This window comes from Melospiza melodia, chromosome 1 (genome assembly GCF_035770615.1).
Source record: "Melospiza melodia melodia isolate bMelMel2 chromosome 1, bMelMel2.pri, whole genome shotgun sequence".
NCBI lineage: Eukaryota > Metazoa > Chordata > Aves > Passeriformes > Passerellidae > Melospiza > Melospiza melodia.
In genome coordinates, this window is record NC_086194.1 from 12,592,876 (window position 1) to 12,616,633 (window position 23,758).

Genomic DNA, 23,758 nt, shown 5'->3' on the forward strand with positions numbered 1-23,758 from the left:
AGTTCCAGATAAAAGTGTTTGCTGCTAACAAACCAAGTACAGTACTCAAGGTATAATTAGTAGGTTGTTTTCTAGTAGTTTACAGGGAAAAATAAAACAAGAACAAACACCAACAACATCTACAACAGCAGCAAGGATCCCAGCTTGGTTTACAGAACACTTGAAGGGCTCTAACAGATAAATCATAGCTCACATATTTGTCTTTTAGTAGTTTAAATCACCAATCTAAGGATGGGTGCAGGGGGTACCTGAAGGTGGCCCTGGAATGTGAATGACGCATCTAGAAGAAATAAGATATTTTTGTTGCTATCTTATTTGGTAGTATTTGATAATTCCTTACACTTATAATCAAGTGAATCACAGTTCTTTCATTATGTACTTTCATAATTTAAGTGAATGCAAAGCCTCCCTGTTTGTGCTTTATGTATTTATTTTTAAATCAAATGGTTGGAATGGAAAGCACCATTAAAGAGAAAAAAACCCCAAAAAGTAAAAAAAAAACAACAACAAACCATCACCAAAACTGTGGACTTTCAATACTTTTATGCGACATTTAAATGCATTTTATTAAATCCTAGCATGATCCTTTCTTGCTAAATGATCAGAATTAATTCTGGAATGGACAGAAAGTCAATTGTTTTTGCTTAAACCTGTCTCCAGCTGTATTTATGTTGATCAGTACATGACACAAGGACAAAAGGGTGATTTTGCCTTTGTTTTCATTTTGATGGGCTGGAGCCCAAATCTTGCCTTATGGTTTGCTACTGTTGTTTCAGAGTGGGGTTTCTTTTAATGTATTATTATTTGAAGGATGTAACAAATTAAGTGTTCATTAACTGCAGATGATTGAAGATCATTATTCCTACTTTCATTACAAGCATGTCTGATTAGTGCAGGGCTTTTTGTGTTGACCTTCCTGCCACCATGTGCCCTCTCCAGTAGCTTTGAATTCATGGACAGACTAAAATTGCTGATCATATCAGTCCTGTGCTGCCATCCTCGCAGTGCCTCTGTTTGACAGTAGCCAGTTGCCATGGAAATAATTGTGGTGTCACAAATTCACTGTTATGATTTCAATAGACGATTGTGTAAAGTGGAAGAAAAGGTTTGCAAGCGAAGCTAACACAAACAGCAATGGAAAAAATAAAAACATATCCAAGAGGACAACACCATCTGCTAACTGTCTGTAAGGTTTTTCTGAGTAGTCCTTCAGGTAGATTTTTCAGGTCAGATCCCTTTTCTTCATTATTTCTGTTGATGGGAACTCCTTGCTCTCTGCCACATTTTCTATTAATCTGTGGGCAGTCAGATATTCAGTGAAGTGACAGCAGCATTCCACAACAGCAGGTATCTAGGGCCAGACAAAGTGCACCAGACAGCACCTCATTTGTATTCTGCCCCACTTATGGCTGAGACTCTGCCTTCATGAGGCACTGGTACACTGCCATGGCCCTTCTGTCAATCAGCACACGCTAAAAGTCATGTGCAGCAGACATGGAGGAGGGGGACAAGGTGTTTTTCTGCCAGCCTCTGCACCTGGAATGACTTGTTGCATCAGAGACATCTCATCTCTTTGTCACTTTGTCCTTTTTTTGTTAGATTTATTGGAACACTTTTCATTTGAGCTATATCCATGGATAAATTCTGCACGGACATTGGTTGTTGTGTATGAAAAAGCTTCTCGTCTATAAAGAGACACAAACCACCTGTTAATTCTGTATATATCTGTTTATGACAATCTCCATGCTCTGCATTTGCACTTTATCCATGTTAAAGGTTTCTTACCCAGCTTGTACATATTGAGTTTCAGGGGGCATTTTTGGAGGTTTAGCTCTTTAACTGTAACCAGAAGTCCCAGTTTATCTGGGGAAGATTAAGAGTGTTAGAATTCATACATCTGTTCCAAAAAATGAAAATTTACTTTTGGTCCAGGTTATTTTTTTTTTTTTTCTGTAGAAGTAGGGTTTCCCTTGTTTTCACCCTTTGAGATGGTGAATAAATAATTCCTGGAAAGTTTAAATATACATAAACTCCAACTCACTTCTGGGCTCTGATATAGCTCGATGTATTGTAGTTGCACTTGCTTGGTTGCATTCAGGGGTATCCCAATTTCCTGGTGATGAATATTTCCTTCCTGAGCCTGTCCTGATAAAATATTTGGAGGTGATTAAAAGCCATAAACTTGCATGAAGGCATAAAGGATTAAAATATATAGTATTTACAGTAGACATATTATAGATTACTATACAGGAAGTCTGTTAAGGGATATGAAATAGGTCTACCCACTCTTAATTTAATCATCTGTAGAATGAGGGTATTGAAATCTCCCTCCCTCACCGACATATTGTGAGGGTAAATACATTCATGGCTACAAGATACTCATTCTGGTGTCCTGGGACAGCAGAGTAACCAGATAGTATTCAGAGGGTGTGGAATTTCTTTCAGTTTTACTAAACTAATTAATTCCTGGTATAGTGCCATTGATTCTAAACCAGCAAATGTTGTCATTGAATTTTAACAGTTTCAAAACAAGGCTTTGAAGGTTCTCTTGTTCTGCCCACAATATCTCAAACCTATGGGTTAAATTGCATTTGAAATGTGTCCAGGACGTCCTCAGCACATTGCAGCACACTCTGTTTTCTGCACATTTGGGCCAGAGCCATTCTCTCCTGCTTTTTGGATCTGTTTGAAATAATCAACTTTCTCCTTGGGAGAATTTGCATGCAAGAATTAGTTTTCTCATGCATGGAGAGTGTTTTTCATTTCTGAAGGAAATTCAAGGAAAGAATGAGAAATGTTTTGATTTATGCAAAGCTGTGAATGGTTTTGGAATTAATTTTTAAATCTAGCTACAACCAGCTTACATTGATATAATTTGTTCTATCTCTTGTCTACACAAAAGTGTTAAACTAGTTTTAAAAAAGGTGAGTAAGTAACACCAGGATTCTAATCCCAGAACTAATCTTGGGCATAATCACAAGAAAATTGATAAGGAATACATAAAGATTTACTGAGTTGCACAAGCAATATAAATGAAACTGGGGGAGGGTGGTGCGTAGAAAATTGTCCTTGTCAGAAAAACTACATATTGGGGGGTTTTATGGCACTAAAAGTATGGTTGTCAAAGGTAAGTGTTGGTACAATAGCTGGGCTCTAACTCAAAACAAAGATTTAGGAGAGCTGTTTGGCACACAAATAGCTGAAATTAAGGGCCCGAGCTCTGTAAATCACATTTTCAAGGCACAGGTAGGTCTCTACCTCGCATGGGAAAAAGCTAAATTCTCATCAGCAGGAATCCCAAACAACACATGCTGATTTAGAAAATGAAAAACTTCTGTTGAAAAGGTAACAGCTGAAATTCAAAGGAAAACATGAAAAAAGAATGAACTCTCAATTGGCACTAAATGGGCAAGGGAAACATTTCAGGGCATCTTGTAGGATTTGGAGAAATAGTCTGAATTCTGGTGAATTTCAGTCCTGAACTTCCAGTTATAAATGACACAGTAAGTATCTGATCAGTTCAATAAGCACCTATTTCCCCAAAGCTCCTGAGATATTTGATGTAGTCCTGCATGACGTTTTGAAAATGAAGTTATCACTATACAAAAATGAGTGAAGTTCTGTTAAATCGAATAAAACTTACTCAGCTTGGCAAATGATAGTTTGGCAAAAGTACAGCTTTTGTAAGGAGGAAAGAAGCTTTTGATTAGCTACTTTTAAATTTTGATGTTTTTTCTGTTTCTTTATGTATCTTACCATTTTTTCATTGGAAGACTTTTTTTTGGCAGGAATTTTACTTGCTGTTGTTCAGAAAAGTTGGGGAAATATTATTACAATAAAAAAGTATAAAAATTATGTAAGTATAAAAATTATCCAAGCTTTGAAACTAGAAGTCTTTTATGCATACAGTCCTTCCTTCTTTCTTTCTTTTTTTTTCCTTTTTCTTCACCCTCATGAATTTGAAATTTCAGGCCCTTGGTCTATTTCAGGAAATGAAGGAAAAACATTAAATCCTGAATTTTTGCAATATGGAAAAATAATTTCCCATCCAGCTCTAATTAAAAACTTTCTCTAATTAAATCTTACTTAATTGACAAATCTCAAAAGAAAATAATAATGAATCATGATACTATGGAGCTAGTCCCGCTGCAATCTGTTCCTGACCAAATGCTATACAGCATTTTTATCTGTAGTGTTGGGAACAGTCACTGCTAGTAAAATTTGCAGATGACATGTATGGGTGGTATAGTAAATACTGAGCATTATTAACTTCTGTGACCTAATTTGGCAATTCCTTAAGCAGTTCTTTTAATTCAAAACACATGAAAAGACACACCTTTAGGAGAGAAGTAGGTAGGCTATGAATGCAAGCTGAGGGACAGGACCTGAAATGCTGAAATACTCAAAGTAGATGTGGTAACAAAGCAGCTTAACATGAGTTCTGTGTGATGCTGCAGCCAACAGGGCAAAACAGCTTTGGTGTGTGCATAAAACCAGAATATCATAGAGGCATGTGATGTTCATATTCCCCTGCACAGATATTGCAAGGCACTGGCTGGGCCTTGTGTCCACACTGCAAGAAAAAATCATGACAAGATAGGATTGAGAGAGAAACCACGAAGGTGCCACTAGTTCAGAAAATCTTATTGTATAATGAAAGTCTGAGGTGTTTGAGGAGTTTGCTAATCTTCCGTCCAAGAGCTGTTAAGTTGATTATTGATATAACTACAAATCAAAAGATTTGTAGCTGTAGCTGGTTCTTTGTCCAGCAGAAATAGGTGTGATCAGATTTCACTTTTGGAAGCTAAAGTTAAAAATCTGGGGTAGGGAAAAGAAAATTAGCACTGAATGCCAATTAGAACGGCACTTCTATTTCCTGGAGTGTAGTGGCTTTTCTAGCTTTCAAAGTCTTTTACCCAAGTCCATATGTTTGCTAAATTGCATGCCTAGCTGCAGAGAGATTCACACAAGTGTTAATGGGGTGTCTAAGCAGTTTTTAGATGAGGTTTCAAAACACAATAAAACTACTGTAGGATATCTGTGCCCAGGCAGGATGGAATCCATCAGGGGCTTTCCCCTGCCCCTTTTTTCCCTCTCTAATTTTTCTCTCTGTTTTGTGTCATCAGTACTGATTGTTTGGTTGCAGGATGAGGCAGATGAGATCACTGATCTAGCTGGAAAAAAATCTGAAAACAACAAAAAGGCAACCCTAGTGACTGAAATGGCATATTCAGAGCAGCAAGCAATCTGAGACCATATGCATATACACAGGACCTTCTAAACTGGCTCCTTTCCTTGATCAAACAGCTAAAAGTAAGTTGCTAGCTGATTTTGTTCCTGCCACCTCAGACAAAATGGAAAAGTTCACAGTCTGTGTCTCACTTAGACACTAAAGGAACAGGACAACACAGTCCAGACAGCAGCTATAAGAGGATTTACTACTTTCCATTAGGCAATGTGGTGCCCAGAGAACAACTGGACCATGAAGAGACCTGCATCCCAGAATAGTTCCTTGCTAGAGCTTTCTACCATCTCTAGACAGGGCCTTTTTTATTTTCTTTTTCTAAAATGCAGCAATTTGTCTTTATATATTGTGTTGCCGAGGGCAGGGAGAAGAGAGAGGTCTTGCTACTTTCCTGACCTAAGAGAAGATGATATAGGCTCTGCTAAACAAGCACTTACAGAGTCAGCCAAGCCAAAGTGCCTGCACTTCAGGCACAAAAGTAAACCTTTAGCTCACTAGGGAAAGTTCGTGCCACAAAATTTAAATTTAAATGAATATGCTATTTTTGGTTTTTTGTTTAGGTTTGTTTTATTTTTTTGGTTTTTTTTTTTTTTTTTTGTAGCTCACATAAGGTCGGGAAGAAAAAATTGATTGCTATGATATTACTTTGAATTTTACACTAAATTAGGCTGATCTAAACCAATGTGCTGGTTTTGAATGCCTATGTACTGTAGCCATTAGGGATTAGGATGGACATGTGTAATCTGTCATCTCTAACACAAGAACTGGGGGTATCAGTGAACAGGCAGGTGGAAGGTTAAAAGCAGAGATGGTGGCCAAAGATTGACATGGGGTCATATAGACATATCTCTGTAATAAAAGTCCTGAAAAGGCAATTTAATACTACCAAATAATTTCTGGTTCAGGAAGCCCCTAAGCAGCAAACTGCTGGATGTTAGAGGAATATTAACATATTCCCAAGACATACTATGGGAAAACCATATGTTTGCCTCATTCCTCTGCTCTTTTTTAGGCATCCCCTACTACCACTGCCAGAAACAGAACACTGATCTTGGTGAAACTTCACTCTGACTCACTCTTAAGCTCTGGTAAAAACTATTCCCTGATGACAGGAATTTATCATTTGAGAAGGAGGTTCTTGATATCAGACTATCATTTCTGACTATCATCTTTAATTTGACATTCCTTCACAGTTGGTTTGCAATGAGCCACAGCTGTTTGAAATCCTCACATTCTACTACAGATTCCTTGCAACTATTGAATCTAAAAAGCTTCCAGGATTATTCATGGAATTTACTACAAGAATTTTCTTCCCATAGGAGTGGCTCTAAGTTCTTGACTAGGTTTTCCTAGACCCTGTTGTGCCCTGCAGTTTGCCTTATGAGTTTAACACTCTCATCGCGTGACAGTATTGAACAACTGAACTGGAAAGAGAAAAAATACTGGCTTGTTCATGTGGTCTAGAATTAAATCCATCAGTGTTATTCAAAGTGATAAGCAGAGCTTACAAGTACAGTAAATCAGCCAGCACAGCCTGATAAATTATGCTTTCCTCTCTGTCAAAGGATTTTTTAATAACCATTGAAATATTTTTTTGTGGTCAAACCCTGGATATGCAAAATAGATATGCAGGCTAAAAACGTTCCTTGCCTTATACCCTGAGTTAAGTGACAGTGTGGTTTTAGATGCATTAAAGGCTTCGTCTGCTTGGAATCTTTTCTGCTAAAGTAAGGTATTTCAAAGCAACTTGAAGACAAGATCTCCTAATTCAAGGGTGCATAAAACTAAACAACGTAAAGCAAAACACCCCACAACAAAACCAAACAGGCATTTCTGGAATGGGAGTATCTACAAAGAGACACATTCTTATGAGGGAGCTATTCTGGTCAAATTTCCCATGCAGACAGACCTTTAATTAATTCACTGTAAAACCATGTGTGGAAACTCTCATTCTGACTGGAGCTCAAATTATAGCAGTTTAATTGGTTTCCTTAAATTGACAGGTGTAAACGACATAACTAATTTTAATCTGGATACTAGAACATTCCAACATTTCAGCTTTCTTGGCTTTTAGCATCAGTTTTGGGACTTGTCTGTGTTTGCAGTTATGCAGGTTTATTTGAGATTTCAACATATTTAGACAAATCAGTGCTGGATGTTATGCAGCAAGCTCATATTCTCCTCTGCCCAAGTATCCCTTGATTACAGCAACATTTAAACTAAAGAAGAAAAAGGCACTTTTGACAGAAAGACAGAATGTCCATGAAGGCATCTGCATTATTTTAAATAGAACAGTGCAAGCTTGTATGTAGACTCTCACACTTGTTCATCTCTTATTTGTAGATAAGATGAAGGTCTTTAGATTCATGAAGGTCCAAGCTCAGCTATGTCTTTGCTTGGATTTAAGTGATACATATTCAAAAATTATGTTCCACCACATGTACTGTAGGACAGGAGTGGTTAGCTGGGCACAGACAGCTGAGGGCAGAAACTTCAAACACTTCTGTGTGCACAGAATAAGCAATGAGTAATTACGCACCTTGTACATCTTCCCTGAACAGAGCAAAATTGAGATCTATGGTGATGACAACAACATGCCAGCAGCACATAAACCCTTCCACCTGATTCTCACTGTGCTTTAGATCACTGCACAGGGTAGTCCAGACCACGCAGGGCACCAGATGCTCTCTGTGTTTCACACAGCAGCTTTTTTTAACACAGAAATCCTAAGCTTGATGTTATTTATGGGTCATAATTATAATTAGTATTTTCCTGCTGAACTGTTTCAAATGTACTCTCTAAAAGCCACACAGTCAAAACTTCACTGTACGCCTCTGATTTCCATGCAGACATGCAGGCTCACGCTCTGATATTCTGCTCACTCCTCCCATGTGTGAGGATTTTACAAATGAACCTTCTACCCTGATAAGAAAAAAGATACTAGCAATTACAAAAGGTTTTGAGTAGGGGAGTGAGGAATATAAATGAGCAGAAAGGTGCCAAGATATCAAGACTAAACCATTTGAGTTCGTGATAGTTATAAAGTGAATTTTTAATGTGGTGGGTTGTAGTTTTTTTGGTCCTTGATTTGAATAAGATCTGTTTTTATGTTCTGTGTAGCAAAAACCCATTTCAAAAAGGTTAAGTCAGACTAAATTAAACATTTTTAAAAGAGAATTTATTTTTTCAAGATATTTTATGACAAATAATTATACCATCCTGTTGATAGATAAAAAATTGAGAACAAGGGAAAGAAACAGAAGGCAGGAAAAAAGAACACTTTCTTTTCACACTCAAGTATTTGTTTGTGTTTTTTAATGAATTCCTGCATTTCTGCAGTTGAACTCAGCAGAATGCTGGAATGTTACTTCCCAAAATGAACACAGTCTGATATATGAAGGGCACATCTGCAAAAGCTGCTGTGAGTCTGAAAGGTGAAAGCCAAGTGAGAGGCATGAGGGATGAAGAATGAAGGGGAGACAAGGCTTGCTAAGTGAGAAAAGCCCAGTGGGATGGTGGCTTTCTCTATGAAAAGTCAGTTGCATTGTTATACAGAAGGTTTTTATTGTGGCTATGCAGTCTTGGTGCAAGACTTGGCCTTTTATCACTTAGAGCCATGAGTACTGCTTCCCTGGAGAATATCTTACAGGTCTGTGCTGCAGTCAGTTCAATTAAAATCCTGCTGAATGGTATTGTTTATTTTTTGAGAGTGCCACAACTATCAGCAGGAAATCACAGGAATAAGCAAGTGTCATTAATTGCTGTTATCTTGAGTCTGGATGGTCTTGGACACAGACTGCACAATGTAAGATGTTTGAGTGTAGCCTTAGCTGGTTTCCCCTTCTGTGATATTATCTATGACACAAAAATATATTTTTCAAGGTTTAATTGGTATAATGTCTTTGAAAAACTCACAGTATAGTTGGTGCTTTTCTTTTAATATTCAGATGAAAAAAAAAATTGACTACTCCCTAGTCACGCTCTTACATTGCCAAAAGGCATTAAAATAATATCTATTTCTTCTACCTTTGAATTTCTTCATATGGTTTTTACTCCACACTTTAGTGTGCAATTTTCAGGGATGGATAGGTAATTGATAACTTTAAAGTTAATTCTTATTTACTTAAAAAAGTATCAGATAATAACTGCTAATTTCAAGTCACCTGTGTTATCATCTACAATAAACTTCCAGCATTTAACACCTACTCATCCAAAGACCAGTGACAATACCTTTTAAACCATTCATTCACTGAAATTAAATCAGGCTTTTATTCAATACGTTAATTTTGACACAGGGCAGTCTGAAAATTTGAGGTATTGTTGTACCTCTTTGTATTAAAACATGAAAACAAATTTTGTGCAGATTTTTATATTTTTACAAGAGTGTGTTATATGCAAAGACTGCCATCTCCCACAGCCTTTAGAAAAACATTGAGAGCCATGACTCGAGTTCTGCCATGTAAAGTCAGGTGTTTTAAAGCACAATGTCTGACCTCTAGTTAGGTAGCTCAATATCTAACCTTCTCTAGTAGATGGAAAAGCAAATAACTCTACCAAAACTGATACATTCCCTGCTATACTAAGAAATCAGCAGGATGTACAAAACCCTATTACCACCCAAGTTACCCAAGTTAATTCTAGTGCTGACACAAAGTGGTTAACAATGAAAAGAATAAAATAATTTTTTGAATCCTTGTCTCTATAGTATTGGTGAGATTTGAGATCTGAGGATGAAAGGATGGAAGATGAAACTTCTGCTAACATAGACTTTTATTACCTTAGCTGTAGCAAATGGTCTTAAAGCTGGAATTGAGCATTTTTCTTTCCTCACATATTAGTGATATGTGGTTGATTCACAGCAGTATTGGTTCCAATTTGCTCTCACCTTTTGAAATAAAAATATTAATAATTACTTTCCTTCTGATTAAGTTGTTTTAATATTGGAGACACTGTTTCTACAGCTGTGCTTGGTTGCTTATTTAAATTTGGCTTTTCCCAGAAATGAATAGCTAATTTCTAAAATCCAGTCCTTCCTCCTCCACTCTCACCCTGGTTTCTGATGCTGCCTTTGTCTGAAAACCTGCTTTGTCAGGTCCTGTGGCAAACCAGAGGCCAACACTTCACCGTGACTGCCATTAGCTTAATGCCTACCAACAATGCTGAAATCTGGAAACAGGCTGTAGCAGTAGCTGTTGCCTACAGTTAACATGGCTAACAGTCATTTTTTTTCCATAACCTGTGCAGGACTGAGCTTTAGTACATTTCTGGGTTTTCTGGGTACAGAAAAGCTGTATGATCAAAATGTAACCCAGAGTTTAAATGCAATGAACAGTGAATTCAGAAAATATTTTGCATGCATTATTTATACCATAGATAATATCAATTTGTTTTTCAAAGGGTTAAATAAAAATTGATTCAGAGAAACTGAGGGAAAAATGGTCAGGTTCTCAGTTATGCTTGATTTTTTTCTGTGGAGACACCTGGAACTGTAATTTCTATTGTCTCACAGCACAATAAGAATGGCACTGCCAGTACATCGTATTGAACTTTATTGTGAAAAATGCCTGACCTTGAAATCCTTTATCTGAGGGTTGAGCACAACAAAAATAGCCTGCACAGGAGAGGGTAGCTCAGGTGCCTTAATGAAAAAAACACACTCTCCAGGTGATGAAATCAGCTCTGGAACTACCTAGGCAGTGAGACTTCTTTGGGATGCAGCCCTAGCTCACTGGATTCATCTGGAATCCTTCCATTTATAAGAGGTTTGTGAAAATCTTCAGCATGAAGAGAGAGCTACTAAAACACAGTAGGACCAGTTGGTGTTCTGGCAGCAAGAGTTGTTCTGCCAGAGTTCAGGGAGTGTTTGGACAGCGCTCTGAGGGACATGGTGGGGTCTTGGCTCGTCCTGTGCTGGGTCAGGAGCTGGACTCAAAGATCCTGATGGGTCTCATTGAACTCAAGATATTCTATGAACTCTGCTTTCAGCAGTGTATTCCTCTTTAGAAGCAGCATTTCTTTCCCAAAATGAGAAATTCCCCCATTTTCTCAAGTTTAGCAGCTGTCCATGAATTTATCACTGGTTTAATACTAAATACCCTGTGTTCAATAATGCTTTAAATATTTTTGTTAGCATGGATTTAATGTAAATCCCTTCACAATGTAATAAGTGAAAAATAAAGCTAATTTATAGATTTTCTTATTTTCATCTAAAAAATAAATCACCTAATCCTGCAATCGTTTTACATTAAGGTGAACAAGGAGAGCAGACAGATAAAAAAGCCAAATAAATATTCCTGCATTAAGCCAGCAGTGTTTCCACCTACATTTGTTAACTGTGAAAATGGCAGCTAGAAGCTACAAAATAGCTTTTACTCATCTGTATATTGTCTTTGCTGGCATCAGATATACCTCACCTCCCCTTCATCTCAGCTTAACATTATTCACTTATGCATGCACAGCATGTGCAAGTGTGAAAAAAATAACTTCTCTTGTAGGAGCTTAAGGTGGATAAATCTTTGATGTACACTGGTAAGCTATTCTAATCTTTGCAGGCACTGTATGAGATATCAACTCTTTAAAACTTGTTCCTCTTAGAAAGCTGCACAATTGATCTTGTGAAGATCTTAGTAAATCTAGGATTTACTGTTAAAATAAATTGATACACATCTTTTTAAAGATACTTATAATAATCAGAATGCCTCCATAATGGGCAGAACTGCATTATGGAGTGTTAAAAACCAGCATATTTGTCATCAAATATTTAAAAATAAGTGTGCAGAACATATTTCTGCTTTTTGTTTTGAATATACCATCAAGACAATGAACATGGAGCAGGACCTCAGTTGATGAAAATTGATAGGCTTCCAGGACTTTTTTACTAATATTTTTTTTTCAGTTTGGAACTCTATTGGAATTTCAAATAGCCATTAATGAGATATTCCACTTATTATTTAAGATCTATACAGATGGAGACTTTGAAATTCTAATGCATCTCATTATCTTTTAATTTTCTCCTGCATTTTTCTCTATTAGGCAAAAGAAACACCTTTCCTGCTGAAGTGTTTGTACAAGAATGATACTGAAACAGTGTGCAAGCTTTATTTGTATCAGTGCCACCAAAATATTATGAAAATACAATGACCAAGATTGCTACTCTGATACCATTTTCCCTTCCCCAAACTAGACCAGTACATGACTTTAAGGAGTGCAATACATCATCAGAAATTGTCACCAACTGGGTAGTGAAATATGGCTTAATATGCTGTCTTTTTCAATTACTATATACCCATGTAATGGTGTGTAACAACATTTTTATTACAAGTGAAAGAAGCCTTTAGCCCTTGTATATCAAAACCAATGGTGTCTGTTTTGCTCAGTTGCTGTGTTTAGTGCATGTTACAGGAAATCAAAATTGTCTGGGCAGGATCTGCTGCTTTGATCTGTACGGGTGTGCTGCCTAGCACAATGAGGCCTTTGATTCAGAAATGGGTACAACTATAATAGATAAGCAATGAAAGATAATAAACAGTAGGAATTGTAATTGTTGGTGTTTGGATTATTAATGCAGAAACTGCCTCACAGATATTAATCCATTTCACTGGTATCCTCTTGTACCAATTGATCCTCTGCCATTCTTTCTTCATTAATTAGGCAAGGGTATGTAGCAAATTAGGAAGAATTCCAGCTCTGCCCACATTATTTGATTGGTTCCTCCCATTCTCATTCAGCGTTTTATACACTCTTGATGAGGGAGTTGGAATTCATGCATCTGGCCCAGTCGCCTGGATAAATACAACAGCAGACCTCAAAGGATTATTCTGAATGAGAGAGACAGACATTTTGGAAAAAAACTAAAAAAAACCCAACAAAAAAACCCTATCATGGCATAATGAGTTCAGTTGATACAGTAGCTGTATAAGCGTAAATGCCAGGGATTGTTTTTTCCCTTCTGACTTTGCTTTGCTTGTACTCACAAACCTTTCTGGCAGGATGGTTCATTTCCTAAATAATCTCAGTGGCCCAGAAGCAATGATATCCTCAATGAAATCGCACCCTGCTGGTCCCTTTCACATCAAAACTTTGAGGCATTCTGGTTCTTTGTCATTTACAGTTTCTCCACGACACATACAGCATTATTGTCAGTCAAGCCAGACTGTACGTCTTTTGATTTCGTTTGCATTCCTGGCTTGCTCAAGCTGGTCTTATTGAGATCACTGAAGAACATCATTTCCTTATTTAAATAGGATTTGCATTTCTCAGGCTTCTTTAGCAGCCTCTCTTTTGAACATTGCTTTTGAAGATTTGCCCTGACGTTCCTAGCAGGCAGGACTACAAAAGAGCATTGTGGGCTCCGAATGTCCTTCGCACTGTTAGCCTGGCGCAGGGCATTATGACATGTGGGGTAAATAAAAGTTAACAGAGATAACAAGGATCTTAATACAGGGAAGCATTAAGATCTCTAGAGCAGCTCTACTGTAAAATCTCAGTGACAGCCCTGGGTTTCTGTCAAGCTAGAGCAGCTGCAGAAAATTGCTGATGATGTTGGTTCAAATTACAGTAGTGATAAGTCCAGGCAAACATACACCCAAACAGGGATCAGCTTATTGTGCTTTTGGATAAGCTCTCAAAATGCTTAGGCACCATGCTCTAAAATGTCCCCTGAATTGAGTTTCCCTTCTTTATTGGGCTGACTGATATGGCTGGGCTCCAAAACACCTTGAAATCCATGTGAGTGAGTGAAACTTGACACAAAGGCTTACTTACTAAGTTAAACACACTTTCACAATACCAGGTGCTGAGATGAAGATTCACAGTCAGATTCAAAGTGTTGCTTCTTCTCGCAGATCTACCCAAATAGACATGCATCAGCTGGAGTCCTGGGCCAAAACATTTCAAATTCTACATGAATTCTGTTCATACAGAATATTGAATTTCAGGAGTTGAATCAATATACAGAAAGTAGGTCACCCCTGTAGCTGAAAGTGATGAGAGTTCTGTGCTTAGCTCAGGTCTTGCCTAATTGCCCAAACTAGGAGCTAGAACTGTGTCTGATCTATCACATATGTCGTTATCTTTTCAAGCCTTATTCTGCTGTAGAGATAATTCAGGGAATGAAGTCCATAGCTATTAGGCAATTCCTTATTTCCAGGACTACATGACCCACTTTGATCTTGTGGGTTAGTAGGTGGTGGAAGAAGAAATGAGATATTAACTTTATAGCTTCTCAGACAACCTCAGAAATTAAACTATTGTCCTGTATTATCATATATCTCTGTAATTCCTTTGTACTTCTGAACCCCAGGTCACAAACTAGCACACTATGAAGTGTTCAGCAATTTCCATACCATAAATCCTGCTAAGGATGAAAGATTCACTTCTGGGTATTACTGTCCAATTTCAGTAACATCAGGATTAGTTTATTTAGGTAAGCTACTAAATCTGAGGCTCTTTAACCAAAAATTACCCTCAGAGTTTTGGGGAAATCTCTGAGTAACAGCTATTTCCAGCAAAACAGGATTACTGCATTTTGTGGTTCTGTGCTGAAAACTCTTCCCATTACCACTTCCTTGAATAGCAGTGAACAATAATTGGACCAGATCCAAATTGTAGGCAGCATTGAGTATCAGTAATGATTTTTACTGGACATGTTTTTAAATGTGGTATTTGATTTCTAAGGAAAAAGCAAGTTCTTCGTGTTTATCAGAAAATGATTTTTGCTCTATGAAAAAGACAAAAGAAAAAAACAATGAACCAAGGAAATTTTAAACCCATGCAAGTTTGTATGCCTAAACATACAAATATTTCAAGCTGTATACTCTGAGTATTTTGACAACCCCAGATAAAAATATTGATTCAGACAATAACACTTTCAGGAATTATTTCATTTTATTGAAGCAGCTATTTCTTGGGGATGTTTTTATATGATGAAACAAAAAATGAGGACAAACCCAAAACAAACCAAAGCTGATAAAGTATTTTAAATGCCATTACACTAACCCTAACCACAAGTTGCTTAAATACCACAAAAATAAATGCACCAAAAACACACTACTGCCCTGTGTAACTTATTCATGTGTTGTTGGAAACCCACCCAGCCCTATAGAGAAACTATTGCCCAAAAGACATTAAATAAAAATCTACCGATTTATCAATCTCAAGCTGACATTATGTTCATTGTACCTGCATTTCCAAAACAAAAGGAGTCATGCACTTTCTTCTTTAAAAGGGCACATGGAGATTCTTAATGAAAAACTGCTGAGAATCTAAAGTGGTTAAAGGCAACTGTGACTAGAGGAAACCAATTTGTATCCATTGGTTTCACAGCAGGCTGTCATCTCTCTGCCTCTATTCATTTGCTTGTTTTCTGGTTCAGTAAAAACTCTGTTCTACTATTATGATTTAATGGCATGGTAATCTTTATAAACCTACTAGATTTTTCTGGATTATCTTTAGGAAAATTAAATGTATAGGGGCTGGCAGCACAGCCCTTAATTAAGATTCCCCACGCGTGCACACTGGAGTTTGGAATCTAAACCCATTCATGCTTCTTACTCACAAACAAGGCTCTGGTTGGAGGGAAGAGGCTGGTAATGCCCCCTAACACCCCATCTTTAATCATAAAAAAGAAAAAATCTCATCTGGAAGTATTTTAACGAATATTTTCATTCTCAGATATGTCAGTGACTCTCAGAGTGAAGGTGAAGAGTTATGATCCTACAATAGTATGGTCTGGAGTGAATGGGGGTTTACTCAAAGCTGAAAATTCAGGTTGCACTAGGAAGGGTTGAGGGCTGTGGCTGGACTGCTTCTCAGAGATTTGTCATATTATGTGCAATGAATTTTGCTTCTGGAAGAGCATTCTCAAGGACACACAGTTCCAAGCCTGGAAATGCCAGCATCAGTGGATTTCCCAGGGAAAAGGCACTATTTTCCAGAGGTTAAACAAAGGGGACAGAAGAGTACTCTAAGTAACACAGGTGGTACAGTTTCCACTTCTTTCTTCCACTCAGGATAAACACCATGCCAGGACAAAATAGAGAAAAATGAAAAAGAAGCAGAATTAAAAACATTATAACTGTCTAGAAAAGTAAGTGTAGTTGGAATATCCATGACAAACTGCCATGAGGAAAATTTACATGAGATGGGAAAGAGTAGAAAAATTTCTTTATTTTCTTAACCCTTCTCTGACACAATAAAGCCAAAATTTGCCATAAGAGTCTTTCATTTTTGTTTGAGGGCATTAATCTACTGGTCTCTACTGGTTGTTTTTAGTATTTCTTACTAGGTCTAGTATTCTTACAGAAAAAAAAAGAGATGCATTCAGTTGTAAACAAGGCTCTGACTCTCACACTGCTGGCTGTTTCAGGGATTTCAGCTCTCAGTCCCCCTCCTTCCCAGGGCATTAGATGCTCAGGCAGAAATATATAAAGAGGCTTTTCTCACAATTTTTCATAGTCTTCCTAAATTGGCAGTCTTGGGCCAAGGAAGAAAGAGAGTTAACAACCCTACAAAAACTTCCCTAATATTTTTAATCCATACATGAAAACCTATTATCTTGTGAGAACATTTTATCATGCCTTGCCCATGTCTCTAGAAACAGTTTTATAAAATCAAACGGATCACTTTGGCCGATTGCACAGCAAATCAGTGGCACAGCATTACTTACATACCATTCATTGCATGCTTTAAAATGTCAACCTTATTTTCTCTATGAGACAAACAGAACAACAGTCTCAAAAAATGTCAAGTTTGTCTTGTTTTTCATCCCTCTGAATTCACACTGAATGGACAAACAACCTGGTCATGCACAAACTCCTCCTTTGGAATGTCCTGGAATTGTCAGCAGCTTTCCCAGAAATAACGTTAAAAGCTGCATGATGTTATTGATCTACTTAGAAAATGCCAAAAGCCATAAGCATTAATTAAAAAAACCCCAAGCCTAGTCAGAGTCCATGATGCTTAAAAGAAGGGAAAATAAAATCTACTCATTATTCCATATCAGTCATGCAAACACCCAATAAATGTTTGAAGCTTTATATCAATCTCTGGTTCCTTTAGTGTTTTGAATGACTTGGACCTGTTGTTGGAAAGCCATCATAAAACCTCTGCAGCTCATGGGTCCATTTAAGTCAGTTTTTACAGCAATGAATGTCAACAAAGAAATTTTCAACCTGTGAAAACAACCAGGAAAAACCCCACCAAAATTGAAAACCTAAGCATGTTCCTACTGTATTGACAACATTACAAATGTCTTTTTTCTTGCTGTAATTCAATTTACAATTGGCCTTAGGGAGAAAATCAACATGACCAAATTACATCTGGCAAGTCTGAAAAAAACCACTTAAAAACATTCTCTGGGTAGATACCAACCCATTCATAGTAGAAAAGAGAATATAGTCAAAGAAACAGAGGCTGAAATAGTAAATAACTACAGGGAGACACTCTAGCTTGTACTCTGGCCTTTGGCTACTCAGGCCAGATCCTGAAGAAAAGTTTTGGAGTCTTCCTCTTCTAGATAAGATTCCAGCTTAAAGACCCTGACCCACATTCCAGAGAAGCGTCCACCCAGATATTTTCAGAAAAGCAACACCTTTCCCTTCCTGCTGTGATATCACAGCTTCAATGCCAGCAATGATAATTTATCTCTGAACAGCTTGACACTTTGTGTTGGTAAAACCACCTGGGCTGAGGGTCACTGTACACACTGAGCCACAAAAGGAAACTAACAGGGGCACTGTTCCATGCCATGGGCAACAGGAGAATCTGCACCAGGAGAAACAATTCCTCTGTCCTCTCCAAACTGAGAACTAATATCTTCCCTTTTTATCTGGAATGATGCCTGTGCTGATGCCACTGCTTCTTTTAACGCACTTTTTTCTGAAAATGAACACTGTATTAGAAAATAACTAAACACTTCCCCTAGATACAACTCATTCTCTGTATAAAGAGGTCAAAAACCAGGAAACTTCAACCCATCTTTTTCTCTCCTATTTCTTATAAGTGTTGGGAGAACTTCTCTGACTCCACTCTCAAACAACTCTTCAATTTTTTTGTCTCCTCCATTTACCTTCTAGTCAGTAAATCTATTATTGGTAAAATGCATTGGCCTGGGATAAGCTTGTTCCTGTTATCAACATTTCTCCTATTCTAAAAAGGATTTAAATGGTGACTAATAGCATTTGTCTTAATCATTTTTGCAATTAACTGTGCAAACCTATCTAGTTGAAAGATATGGAAATAATTAAAGTGGACGTTTACATTCTTTTTCATTTTTCTTCTTTTCTTCTTTCCTGTTATCTTTAGCAAGACATTCCATAGCTGCAAATACTCTTTTTTTCCTGAAAAAAGTCGCAGGGAAAAAAGGCATTGGGACAATTGTACAGGAGGCTGGAAACCTCCTATTGGTTAAGCTGCAGCATCTTGGTACAATCCAGGGTACTTTTATTAGGCCTAATTCTTACTGTAAATTGGAATACAATCCAAAGTCTCTCATATAGTCAATTATTAATCCCTATTATTTTTTTTAATTTGTTTGCATATCCTGAGTGTCTGAGTCACAGGCCAAGATCCTACTCCACTATGATCTGCCCAGACATGAGATGTGGGCCGGTGCTTTTGGGTGCCTGCCAAATGGTTGTCACTGCCTACAACTTAGAAACACTTAATGGTTTTGCAAGAATAATGGAAATACTTGTAGTTCAATCAGTCAGTCTCTGGTCCCTTTGCCACTTGAACTCCACAGCCCACACCAGAGTGAAGGCAAGTGTCAGACTGGAACGCCCCTGGGCCTGCAGCTGGGCCCTGCGCCTGAGAAGGCTCAGGAGCTGCCAGGGGGCCACCATGACCCTTCCTGCCCAAGGGGGAATGAGAACCCCCTGAGTCTGGCAGGTCTTTGTTCCATCTTTTGCTGCTGTGCAGCTGCAATGTCACCAAAGGTGATTGCTTCTCTTCACATGAGACATTGGATGGCACCCTGGCCGATGCCCAAACCTGGATCAGCTGCAGGATAATTTAGCCCTGCCAGGGGAATGCATGGGTGTGTTCTCAGCGTAGTTAGGGCCTCTGGTGATACCTTCGGTTTTAGCTTTTATATTTTTCAGATTCTGTAATGCTTTAGTGTGTAGTTTTGAGCTTCATATGAGGGGATAGTAAGCTCTCTTTACAGAGCAGGTAGACAAAACAATTCTTTCTCTAGCTGAGGACCAAGGACAAATGATACAAATTTCAGGCCCAAGAGCATAAACAATGGTGGACTGAAGAGGCAAAACCAAGAAGGATGGGACTTTATAAGCTAAAGCTATAATTGGACAATTAACTCCAAAGTGCTAATGGACCAAAACTTATAAAAGTGTGACACCCCGTGACTGGTTGTGCATTTTGTGACCATTTTGGGTTCATCATGGGTGTAGCCCTGGCTGGGCTCTTGAGCTCCCCAAGATGCATACATTGAGGCTTTTAATAAATCCCTACTTTATTTTTTAACTCTGTCTAGCCTCTCTTCTAGGTCAGCCTTCACAAGGCATCACTGGCACCTCCCTCCCACACTGCCAAGGTAAGAAATTGCTCTGCAGGGGGTGCTCAGGGAGTGAGTCTGGTTTGAACTCATCCAGGCAACATTGCAGTCTATCTTATCTCTACTTATTATGGAAAGAAGCCTAGGGAGATTAACTTAACTGACTAACCTTAGCCCTTATGTATCTCTTCCTAAAGTTTTACAATTCAGGTTAGCTTAAGCTAATGCATATTTTTCCTCTCTATTAACTGTGATACTAACAGAATCAATGGTTCCTCCTCTCCCATACACTTTTGCTACAGTCCCTTGCAGGAGGAAAAGTTGTGTCTGTGAGCACATTGCCAGTCAAAAACCTGTAGGTTTCTCAGCACATTAACACACTTCTGAAGGAGCTGTCTCCACACATTTTGGTTTTAGGAATGGTTATATTAAATAAAATAAAGAAATTTTAAAAAAATCTTCTCCCACCTATCTTTTGGAGGTGTGAAAGTCTTCACATGCTTAGCTAGGACAGCCCTACAGTTTATGTCCTTAATGTCAATTTTTACAAATACATTTAAAATCAAAAAGAAAAAAAACCCTTAGCAAATCCCCTTTTTGTCCTATTAGAAAAGCTCATCCTCTCAATCCAATCAATGTCAGCAGCAAATCCATAAAAAGTAACAATATATAAAATATGTCATAGATTTGGCTCCAACAGTTTAATTAATTTAGTCCATTTGGGAGTAGATGACAAGGCTTTTTCTTCAGAAACCTTCATTGATTCCTTTTAAATAGTGCTGACACAAGTGGCAGTAACTCAAATTAATGACAGACAAAGTTTTACTTTGGGTCGAGATTCCTTAAACAGTTCAGACTATAATCAGTATTAATACACCCAGATGTAACACTTGTGTTATATATATAAACAGAATTGAGAAGGGTTTTTTAGTGAGAAATTAAAATAATGAGGGAGTGCTTCCATTCTTTCCTTCCATTTCTCTTAATGTTCATATGATCAAATGTCTGACTCATTCTCTGTCTAATATAAGAAAACCTGACAACTTTCACAAAGATGTTGAAGAGGAATCTGTGAAGAGGAGATCAAAACTTGGAGAATGCACAAATAGCTTAAATTATTTATTGGAAACTGCTCTGTGCCTGGAACTCAGAAGCATAAATTATTTCAGAGAAAATAAGAATCTTACTTCCTTTGATTATGATGATAACTAACAGTTATTTGCATTATGGTAACAAAGTGGGTTTATTTGTGGACACACACAAAAAAAGGCTTTGCCCCAAATCTAAAGTCTCTGCTCATAAGTATAGCAAATTAATATTTTTGTTGACACAGAATTATTCCATTCACCTTCCAAGGATGAAAATGTAAACAGCTCCTCAGCTGAAGTCGGGCACAAAGCATTGGCAGGTGGGAGAAAGCCCAACTTCTCTGTACCTGGTTTGATACTCCCATTCATCACCAGCAAGTAACAAATGTCTTAGCCTGATGCTTCTGCCCAGACTGACAGAAGTAAACACAATAGCAGCTTTGGCACATAACTGACTGCCCAATGAAGCTTCAGAAGGGCTTGTCCATGGAGATGAACAGGACAGGTGGTCTCTTTCTTGCAGGTCACATATGCAGACCCAACACGAGCACGGCTGAGGAGGTACCACCTCACAAAAGTCATCTGCAACAGCAGTGATTTGGAAGAACATAAAAATCCTACTTCATAATTTTAAGGATAGTTTTATAAATATATTTCTTAAGAAAACTACAGTATCTTTATTTTTTTAATGTTTTTTTAAAAGCCTGAAGACACTGTCAGGAGATGAGCTTGAGCTGGTAGAGAAAATGGAGTAACTGACCTCTCAAGGTCTCTAAAATACTATTTCTGATTCACAAACATAGGAAAATGAATTCTGCCTGTGGAAGGAAGCTTAAGTTGTGAAGAAATTTACATGGGAGGGAAAGGATTTAAAGCTTTGCAGAGGGATTAAAGTTTGCTCTGAGCTCCAGCATAAAAGTAGTACTGTTAAGTGAAAACCTTTATACAGTTAAACAGCACCCTCATCCTTCAGAGAAATACCATTTGTAGATAAGAGACACGGACTTCCAGATCAGAGCAAAGGTCACTTTCATGGTGAGTTTGAATGAAGATTTAGACTTGCCTTTGGATTTTCACTTTTTATTGTACCTTCCTGCTTCTCCATTTCATGGGGGATAATTTTTTACAAGACTATTGCATTAAGAAAACATGCTTGAAAAGGTGAAGGCAGCCCAGTGATAGTGCACAGAGCAATAGGAAGCACTCAGAATTTGAAGTGAGTCAAAGGAATCTGAGCTGCGCACCAAGGAGAATAACATATCACCGAGATAAATTCCCTTGCTCACTCCAGGTAGCACAATCATCCTTCATTACACACTCCAGCCCAAGTTTGCAAAATGAGTAGCAATTCCAGTTGCCTGCATTTCTGTCACTTTGGGCTGACCTAGATTCCAAGGAGGATGGAGGGGGGAGAGAAGAGTGAATATCCCGACCCTAGAGAAAACCTCCTGGGATCAAACTTTTGTGAGTCTGGTACAGAGCTATTTTGGGTTCAACAAACATAAAGCTGACACAGTAAAGAATGCTGCCACCAGGTAATTAAAGTTACATCTTTTTAGCTGGCCTAGAAGTTGGTCTCAGGCTGACTACATCTATTGTGAAAGAAAAGTAAAACCAAAGTCTATACAAGAATAGATGACCCTGCAGGTTACCTCAGGTGTGCCACACCAGGACCTGAGACAACAGCACAAGTGAAAATAAGCTGTGTAGCAAATACTTGTGTCACCTTTGTCTTCCCAGTTGAAATTACTTTTCTTTTCCCTCTCATTTATTAACTCATAAATAGCCATGTTTATTGGGAAAGCCTTCAACATGACACTGGAGCAAGGCTAAGTCACATCATAATAAGATATTCTTCTCTGTGAGGCTCTTGTCAGATAAATCATGTTGTCCCTAGTTCAAAACTGTAAAAGATGAATCTGTCTGATTGTTGACATAATTCAAAATGCAGACTTGTCCTCAAATCTTTCCACAAAAGATCCATAGCATAATCTGAATATTCAAGTACTGGTAAACCCCTCTCGAATCTTTGCTGCATAGGAAATGTTAGGATCAGGGAACGTAGCCAACAATTCCAGCCATCTCACACTCTCTTAAAGGGCTGCAGCAAGTCATGAGAATTCATGAGGAGAGCTGTTTAAAAAAATGGATTCTCTTTCTCTCATGTGAAAATTTTTCTTTTTCATCACCTTTCCCCCCCACCCCCCAATCTTTAAATATTTTTTCCCTTTGCCCCAAATATAGATGTTGCTCATAGATCAGTGATATTTCCTTTAACAAAATCACTGATTTTTTGCCAAGATAATCCATTATTTTGCTCCTTAAATAAAAAACCAAAGCAAAACCAAACCAATCCAATATTGGAATATGAATTTTCTGAATAAAACAGGTTTGGTTATGGTAAACAGAGAAGAATAGAACTGAAACTGACTCTTCCCTTTCCCTTCTTCATCTACTGCCTGGATTTGTGAACTTCACATTCTCCTGTACTTCTTTAAAAGAAAGGATAAAAATAGCCCTAATGAGCAGCTCTGTAACTACAAACAGAAAGTATTTCAGTCAGAAAGAAATGTCACTGTTAAGCTTTCAGTGGCTGTTATATATAACAGCAATTTAAAACATATAGTGCACAAATTATGAAAGCTACCTTGACAGGGGTGCTTTTAAATCTGTAAGATTCATGGAAATTTAAAATAAATATTTAGCATGTTGATTTTACATGTAGGAAGGAGTCAAATGCATGCCACTACTAACATCTACCCTCCCTCCCCCACTACTGTCTTCAAAGCAGTGAAAGATACTTCACTGTTGTATGTATTCTGTTATTCCTTTGTGCCTAGAGACACTCATATGCATCATTATTTAAGAATAAATAAAAAAATAAACCTGGCAGATTATTGAGTGGCATAGAAG

The 23,758-nt window shown here is 37.8% G+C and overlaps 1 long non-coding RNA gene across 2 annotated transcripts in view; it reads right to left on the reverse strand.

Moving 5' to 3' along the window:
* LOC134429284 (uncharacterized) overlaps nucleotides 1-23,758 on the reverse strand; it is a 37,185-nt gene that overhangs the window by 9,542 nt on the left and 3,885 nt on the right. The gene's annotated exons all lie outside the window — the stretch shown is intronic.